The following is a 9,556-nucleotide window of genomic DNA, read 5'->3' as shown; positions in this document are numbered from 1 at the left end:
AGGTGACTTCCTTCAGTGCTTTCCAGTGAGTTCTGTCCTGGAGCTTTAGTCTGGGCAATGGGGGAAGTCCAGATGTCAGATACATGGAGTTTTTAAAAAGACAACCGAGTTGTAACCAGAGCAGAAAGAATACATGTCAACTTCACATTAGAGAGTTAGATGGTTAAACAAAAATCAGTAACGTGCTTATAAATAGGTATGTCTAGAAAGGTTTTCTTTTTTCCTTTTTGTTGTTTTTGTTTGTTTTTTCAAGACTTGGTTAAGGGGCTAAGAGTCTGTTGTGCAATTCAAGTCTCATTCTGCCCATCAAGTCTTGAGCTTCCAAATGACACTAACTGACTTTATAGATGTGAGATTTCTGTCCGCTGCCCATCTAACTCAGATGTGTGGACACCATAAGCTGGCACTGACAATTCTGGAGGCAACTATAATGGGCAGGAGCTCACAGGTAAACACTAGAGAAACTGGCATTGTTAAACACAAGTTTTTTTCTTCAATAAGAACTGACAGCCGGGCGGTAGTGGTGCACGCCTTTAATCCCAGCACTCGGGAGGCAGAGGCAGGTGGATCTCTGTGAGTTCGAGACCAGCCTGGTCTACAAGAGCTAGTTCCAGGACAGGCTCCAAAACCACAGAGAAACCCTGTCTCGAAAAACCAAAAAAAAAAAAAAAAAAAAGAACTGACACCTGTTTTCCATCCAGAAGTCTGGGGATGGATGTGTTAGTACCTACTAATCTTGGCTAGTCTGTAAAGCTAGTCCTCACAGAGTGCCCAGAATCCTAAGCAGTGTCTCTCAGTCACTAGAACTCACCCTCACGAAAGAGGAAAGAAGTCCCTCGTACTTTACAAAAGAGTTTTCTCTTGTGCTCATTACAAACCCATCATCCCTAAGCCCTTGTTCTGGGCACTGTTTCTCAGTTAATAGAACCCATTCTGCTGGAAGAGATCTCTGGTGCTTTGCTAAAGAGATGTGCTTGCAAGGGAGTTTCAATGTAGCCACGCCTAAAGCTTTGTTGTGATTTTGTTGTGATAACTGTCATGAGAAAACTTTTTTCCAAGGTTTTACTGAGTTTAAACATGTAAAGTATAAACTGCTTGGTGTCAGACCCTAGAAGCTTTGGCCCAGCAGCTGCTAAGACAAGCTGAATCAGGGTTTCATTTTTTTAAATTAATTAATTAATTATGTGCATTGGTGTTTTACCATGTGTGTCTCTGTAGGGGCTGTCAGAGGCCCTGGAACTGGAGTTACAGACAATTGTGAACTGCCATGTGGGTGCTGGGAATCAAACCCCGGTCCTCTGGGAAGATAGTCAGTGCTCTTACCCACTGAGCCATCTCTCCAGTTCTCAGAATTTCATTCTTATCTCACCTGGATTGTCCCCTGCCAGCCGTGATGTTTGCAGGACTCCCACAGGCAACCCTTCCTAGTCACATCTTTGGCTTTGCCATCCACCATGACAGCCTGGTCTTTGACCCAACAACTACAGGTCTCTTCCTTTCAGCCCCCACCCCTCAATTCTAAGACTCCGTGAAAGTCAAGCAAACAGTTAAGCTACTCCGTTTCTTTAGATAACGCATCATTATCTGGCTTTTCCTAGGTAGAGGTGGAAAAAATGTCTATACCAAGATAATCCAGTGTCTGTCTTAGTGAGCCAGTGAGTTTGTTGGGGTTATTTGGAGGAGTGCGAATGGGAAGTTACTTACAGAAGCGTGGCTGACTCATAGGCAGCCAGGCCACTGAAAAGTCACACCAGCATGAGTGATGACTCACAGAAGCTATGTCCCTGGAGCTTGCTTCCAAACTAGCATGCAGCTGGACAAGTTGTAGAGTGAGTGTCTCCTTAGCAGTCCTTGCTGCTTGTATAACCTAAGGAAGGGAGGAACTGTGTGAATCTGGTTTCAGAGATTTCCTGAGACTTGGCTGTTTACTTCCTTGTTCCCCTCCCCCAAGACAGGGATTCTCTGTGTAGTCCTAGCTGTTCTGGAAATGACTCTGAAGACCAAGCTGGCCTCAAACTCAGAGATCTGCCTGCCTCTGCCTCTCCAGTGTTCCGATTAAAGATGTACGCCACCACATCTGGCTACTTCCTGGTCTTAAGAGCCTTTCACTACACCAGTGGTTCTCAGCTGGGTGGTGGTGGCGCACGCCTTTGATCCCAGCACTCGGGAGGCAGAGGCAGGCGGATCTCTGTGAGTTCGAGACCAGCCTGGTCTACAGAGCTAATGCCAGGACAGGCTCCAAAGCTCCAAAGACAGAGAAACCCTGTCTCGAAAAACAACTTTCCTAATGCTGCAACCTTTTAATACAGTTCCTTGTGTTGTAGTGATCCTGAACCATAAAATTACTTTCATTGATGCTTCATAACTATAATTTTGCTACTGTCTGAATCTTAATGTAAATATCTGACATGCAATCCCTGTGAAAGGGTCATCTAATCCCCAAAGGGGTCGTAAATACTATTGCTTTAGAACAGAATTTCTGAGACTTAATGAATTTCCCTCCAGTAGGCAATGTTTCATTCAGCTCAGAAGGACACAGCGACCACCTTAGAAATCAAGCCTTCCTCCCCTTTGCGGCTGTCTCTGCACAGATAAGCAAGCCTGTGTGTCCTTGCAGCATCCCTCCCCACTTGTGCTTGCAAGCCAAGGCCACTGCCTCCCATACCCAGGCCCAGGACAGCCTTGAGTTATTCCTTTACTTTTTATCTCGTGCCTTCCTGCTTTGTGACTCCTTGGGACCCCCTCCAGCCCCAGAAATCGGTCAGAACAAGAAACGCCCTTTGTCATCATGGCCTGAAGGTTCCCTTCGGGACCCCTAATGCAGCGCTTCTTTGGAACGGAAGAGAGAGACAGAATCTCATGGCTGTCTACTGCCTTAATGCTGTCTCTCTTCTCATAAGGCTCACCTTAGACATCTAATGCTGCTCAGCTTCATTCCTATAACTCTGCTGGCCTTGATTTCTAACCCTTCTCAGGCAAGAATGGCAGTTGGCTTTCTCTGCCGATGGACACCCCACACCAATTTCAAAGTCCCACTTCTTCCCAACCAGTGCTTTATGAGAACAAAAGGGACTCTCTGAGGTTGTAAATTCACATTGTCCCATAATTCAGTCACCCACAGAACTAGCTCCTGGGTTTGTTTTTCAGAAACCTGAGCCTAGCCACTGTATGAAATGGGACTTTCTTAAAGGAAAGTCAGAAGCAAGGTATTGTGAATTTCCCTAAAATACCCTGGCTTGGGGGTTAAATCACCTTACCATGGAGGAGTGTGTGTGGTGGGGAGGATGGGGAGGAGTGGGAGGCAGTGTTGGCTGATAGCCAAAGCCTTGCATATGCTAGGCAAGCAGGGTGCCTCTGCTTCCCAGCCCTTGTTCTGGGGACAGGGTCATTCTCCATAGCCCACACTGGCCTCTAACTTTCAATTCTCCTGCCTCAGCCTCCTGAGTGTTGGCCTTCGGGCCTAGCTTTCTTTAGCTTGAGGAACTCTCAGCACCAGGGTGAAGCCCTGAGCCTGTCTAGAGACTCTTTCCTCTGGAGCCACGTTTGTGCTGTGGAAGTTGCCACACAGTGTCACACATCAGACGACGTCACTGTGTGTGACATTCCTCTACCTTGCTCTGGGGTCCTCCAGGCTCAGGGCCACTTCTGAGAGTCCATTTGGCACTGCAGCAATTCTGACCTGCCCTTGAGGAGGGATACTGTTCACACAAGGTCACTGATTATGCTACCTGGGAGCACGGTTGCTCCACCTGGATCCCCAGTCTGGCTGTTTCTCGTGTTTGTACTATTCCCTGTGGCCCTGTATGGCCCTTCCTTGAGGGCTGAGGTGGCACAGGGGTGTCCCTTCCCCCAACACTGATGGCTTCTGCTGGGTCCACTTTTTTGCCCAGCTGTCAGCCTTGGCTGGTTCTTCTGCTGAGGTCATGCATCCAGTTGGGTCTCCCTCCCTCTCGCCACCCTCTGGCCCGCTTTCTTGTCTAAAATGGGCCGGGATACAATTTCCTCTTCCCCATCCTCCTATGAGGGAAGGGGTGGCCTAGGACCAGGGTGCCACTACAGTACGAGGTGGCAGTGCCTTTGGCATCTGCCACCTGTTCTCTTTATACAGGTCCATGATGGCCATTCAGGTGGCCTCAGAGGCTGTGGGGGTTGGGGAGTTTGGCTCCACGGCATCACACTGCACCTCAAACTTGTCCAGAAATCTCATTACTAAATTGACTTGCCTGGCAGTTTTCTGCCGTTGAGATCATGTTGGGTTTCTCCCAGGAGCTGCAGAGTCCACGTCTCCTTTATGCAGGCTTCCCAGAGCTGTATTCTTATCATGGACAGAACTCGAGTACTCGTCCTAGATGTCTTCACTGTGGCTCAGTCCCTGAGTACAGAGACCCAGCTGGTAGTACAGGCCTCGCTCCACTCTGTTTCCTCCACTGCAGGGTTCTTTAAAAATGCGTTGATACTCTCAGAAGGAAATGACTGTGGTGTCTGTGTGTGTATACATCCACATACATACATGTAAGCATACATACGTAACACCAACAGCTAGGGGGCGGAAACAAAACCAAGCAAGCACTCTATTCTGTAAGTGAAAGGCAAAACGGACATAGTGAAGGAGGATATGACCAATGGCATGAAATGCCACTGGTTGGGAAAGATGAGGACTGGAAATTGACCACTGGCATGATCGAGAGGGAGATCGCTCTGGCAGGAGAGCTTGGTGGAAGGGTGTAGGCAAAACTGTTGGTGTAGGGATAGAGGAGAGCAGGACAAGGACAAATGGAGACAAGGATTTTCAGGATCTCATGTATCCCGGGTTGGCCGCAAATTCCCTATGTAGCTGAAGATGACCAGGAACTTCTGATGTCCTTCCCCCATCTCCAGTGGCTGAGATTACAGCTTGTGCCACCATGCCCAGTTTATTATGTAGCTAACGCTGGAGCCAGAAACAAGGGCTTCATACATTCAAGTTTGCCATTTGGCTAGACTGGCTGGCCCTTGTGCCCCTGGGATCTACCCCTGTCTGTCCCCTTCTCCCCAGCACTGGGGCTACAGACATATGCAGCCACCCCCCACCCCTGGGGTGCTGAGAATTGAGACTCAGATCCCCACACTTCTGCAGGAAGCACTTTACCAACTGAGCCATCTCCCCAGGCCAGGAATCACATGTTCAATCTGATTTATAATATTGATCATCAGAAAACAGGTGCATTGTCAGACCCACAGAAAACCGGCTTCAGAAACGTCAGCTGTACCCCCATGACCGTCTTCCCAGGGAGGGGAAGTCGAGGCACAGGATTAAACACATGTCCCAGGCATACCCAGAGAAGGGGACTTCCTGAAGGTCACTGGTGGTGTGGATTACATGAGAATGTCAGGTGGGAACAGAGCAGAGAAAGAAGCAATTATGCTTTACAGTCAATTGAGTTCCATTTAGAACTGGAAAGGATGACGAACGGGAGGGTAGAAAACCACCTTCTATTTTAAGTAAACGGATGGGGTGAGGATGAGCAGGTTAAATTAGCTGAGGAACAGTGCTGGGAAGGAGGAGAGAAAAGAACCTATTTTAAGAAAGTGGATAAGGTGCTGATGATTTCATTACATTAGCTCAGAAACCAGTCAGCGTTCATTATGGCTTTCAGGGCAGAGAGCCAGGGACTCTAATCTGGGGCAGTTAGAGACACGGGTAGCATGGAGCAGTCAGAAGCAAAGATGGATGAAAAAAAAAAATATATATATATATACTTTAGTAGGGCTGAGTTTAGTTGATATTCTTCTGACTTCCAGACATCAAGCATGCATATGTACACACGCACGCACACACACACACACACAAGATTAAAAATAATCTCTTTAAAATATTTTTAATTAATTATGTTTGGGGTGTAATGTACATAGAGTGCAAATGCTTTCAGAAGCCAGAAGAGGGCGCTGGAGCCCTGGGAGCTGGAGTTAGAGGCAATTGTGAGCTACCCAATGTGGTGCTGGGAACTCGATCCTCTTCAAGAGTTGTACATGCTCTTAACCACTGAGCCACCTCTCCAACCCCAGCGGTTCAAATACACTCACTAACTTCGGAGGGAGCACCACTCTCCGAAGGAGCACCACTCTCCGAGGGAGCATCACTCTCCAAGGGAGCATCACTCTCCGAGGGAGCACTACTCTCTGAGGGAGCACCACTCTCCTTTTACTGGTGCATAGGGGAGGCTGGGTGCCTTGCAGAAACCACGAGGAAGCCTGGCAGCCTGCCTTTATCACCTGGACTTCTGGACGTCCAAGAACCCGCTGGTTTGTAAACATGGGGAACTGTATCTTTACATAATGACAGCCTGTCTCCAACTCCTGAGATTGTCATCCCAGCACAGAGACTTTACAGTAAGAAACCTAACAATGTCATTGCTATTGTTTGGAGAAAGACTCCTGTTATGCAGCCCAGGCAGGCCATGAGCTTGGGATCCTCCTGCCTCCGACCCCCACATGCTGGGATAACAAGTGTGCACACCATGCCCACACTCCACCCTTTTCTCTGATGTAGGAAAACAATTCTGTGTGAGCTGAGTTAGAGGTGTAGGATGGCTCAGGAAGTGAGAACGTCTGCATGTTAACTGTCTCAGGTGGCCGAGAAGATGAGCACACACGAGCACAGCGAACACTCCTCATCTAGTGTCTTCACACTGTGTATGGATCTGTGTGTGTGTGTCAACAGAAAAACAATGTCACGTTCCCTTCAGTACCAACATTTAGCAATGGACAGCTGCAGTTACACAGTTTACCTAAGGAAAGGGATGGGTGGGAAATTGATGTGGCTGGGGATAGTGGTATGTGTCTGAGAGGTGGAGGCAGGAGGATTATAAGTCCTGAGCGAGCCCGAATTACTTAGGAAAACAGTTTCTATAAAAACAAATGAATAAATAAATTATGAACAGTTTCATCTCTGTATTTATTCTTTTATTTTGTAGTGTGTTTGTGTGTGTGAGAGAGAGAGACAGACAGACAGACAGAAGCCAGAGGAAGACCCTGAGTGTCTTCTATCTGTCTGTCTTACTCCTTTTCCTTTACTTTCAGACAGGATCTCACTGCACAGGCCTGTCTGCCTAGAACTCACAGAGACCTTCCCACTTCTGCCTCCTGAGTGCTGAGATGAACAGTGTGCCACCACACCTGGCTTTGCCTTATTCCTTTAGGACAGGGTCTCTTTTTTTTTTTTTTTTTTTTTTTTTTTTTTGGTTTTTTCGAGACAGGGTTTCTCTGTGGCTTTGGAGCCTGTCCTGGAACTAGCTCTCTAGACCAGGCTGGTCTCGAACTCACAGAGATCCGCCTACCTCTGCCTCCCGAGTGCTGGGATTAAAGGCGTGCGCCACCATCGCCCGGCTAGGACAGGGTCTCTTAATGATCCTAAGGTCCCCGTTTCTGCTAAACTGGCTGGCTGGTGGGTCTGTGGAATCCCTGACACACTGGGGTTATAGGAACCTGGCTCTTCACTCAAGTCTTCAGGCCTTTATAGCAAGAGCTCTCTCTACCCACTGAGCCACCTCCTCAGGCCCTCATCCCTGGCTTTAAGCTAGGTATATCTATTCTAGTAAATAAGAACCCCTGTTTCACATCGTAGTATCTGAAAATATTCTCTTGTGGCAGGATTGTTATTATACAGCCTTCATTTGGGCTGATTTCATCATTTTGCTCTATGAAATAGCTTTACAGTACATATTCTACAGCCAGAACATGTGCACATACTTAAAGATACCTTGGACAGAGGCTGGAGAGATGGCCCAGTGGTGCAGAGTACATCCACATCTTCAGAGAACCTGAGCTTGGATCCCAGCACCCATGTCAGGTGGCTTACAATTGCCTGTAACTCCAACTCCAGGGGATCCAACGCCCTCTCTGGGTTCTGTGGGTACTGCACACATGTGGTACACATACATTCAGGCAAAACACTTGCACACATAAAGTAAAAATAAAATTTTAAAAAATAGCAACATTGTGTATGGTGGAGAATAGAAGCTATTATGCTAAGTGGGAAGCACCGCCCCCTGGTCTATAACTGAAACTGTGAATGGAAGGGGCACCCTTCGGAGTAGGTCCCGCACCCTGCTAATTATATATTTCCATGGTGAACTCTCGGGGTGGACTCCAATCCCCTATTTGTTCTGTATTTTGCAGTCTCCACAGCTGCCCTTTGGGTGCAGGCAGGTTCTCTGTAGAGATCTGGCTGGGAGGCAGACTGGATGGAAGACCAGGTAGAGTCGCCAGCGAGAGTCTCCGGAGACCTTTCTGCTTTGCAGACCACAGCCAGTATGCGTGATGTGAGTGCAAACTGTTGTCAAATCGACACAGGCAATCGCGGCAGAAGGAGGCTGGAGAAATGACCTCATTTCTCGCAGTTCCCAAAACACCATGTGGCGAGTGCCTCATTCCGAGCAAAATTCCAGTAATAGTCGTGCCCCAGTTCACTCCAAGAGCTGAAATAATGCGTCTCTGCTGTCCTCCGGCCTCATCCCCCATCTATCACGGTGCCCGAGTCACGCCAGCTGAATGTCCTCATAGCTGAAGATATGCACTATTTTGCTGCCTGCTCAGAAATATTTCCTGAGAAAGGGGTCAAAAAAAAATTCTGAAGCAGGGTCATTCTTGAGTGGCATGATTAAATGCAAGCACGGAACCAGGGCATCGTGAACCGGCAACTTCCATTTATAGACATTCAATACTTCTAAGAAATTCCTGTAGCAAGCGTTATTCAGCCAAACTGATATAAATTATAGAAGAATTAAATGATCCTAGGAAGATACAGTCAAGCACATTGCCATTACCGTGGGAACCCACAGCTAGTCCCTCTCCAGCGTGTGATCAAAGCCACAGCAGCTTGTCCTGGTGACCTTACAGCAGCCCAGGGTACATGATGAGCGATCTCATGAGCTGGGCCATTCAGTTCACTTGGTCACTGTCGTGGGGGAGGCAATAAAGTGCAGTTCCTGGAAAAACGAGTCAGACTTTTTAGTTTATCTGGAAAGGACACTGAGCTGTGCTCAGAATAAGCAATAAAGGCAGGCAATAAAGACCAGGGAGCAGCCTATGCCAAGACTGTGTTAAATGGTGGTGGTGGTGGTGGTGGTGGTGGTGGTGGTGGTGGTGGTGGTGGTGGCGGCGGCGGCAGCGGCAGAGGTGGCGGGGATGGCGGTAAAGGTGATTCCTTCAGGGCTGGAGATGGAACTCAGAGCCTTGTATACGCCAAGAAAGCACTCTACTTCTGAGCTACATTTCCAGCCCCATAGCGTAAGTTTTAAGTCTTGAAATACAGCCAGGTGTGGTGGCTCATGCCTTTAATCCCACCCAGCACTTAAGAGGCAGAGGGATTCCGGGAACTTCCATTGGAGAATGAGAGAACTGACACCTGCAAGTTGCCCTCTGACCACCACATACATATTGTGCATATGCCCACACACAGACATTCATTCAGAAAGCCTGAATTTACCAGGCAGTGGTGGTACACACCTTTAATCCCAGGACTGGGGGTGGGGGGCAGAGGCAGGCAGATCTCTGTGAGTTTGAGCATGGTCAACAG

The sequence above is a fragment of the Microtus oregoni genome, unplaced genomic scaffold (genome assembly GCF_018167655.1).
Source record: "Microtus oregoni isolate MIOR12 unplaced genomic scaffold, Mior012 000015F_ref0000493, whole genome shotgun sequence".
In the NCBI taxonomy this organism is placed as follows: Eukaryota; Metazoa; Chordata; class Mammalia; order Rodentia; family Cricetidae; genus Microtus; species Microtus oregoni.
The sequence above is the reverse complement of the archived record's forward strand: the minus strand, read 5'-3'. Positions refer to the sequence as shown.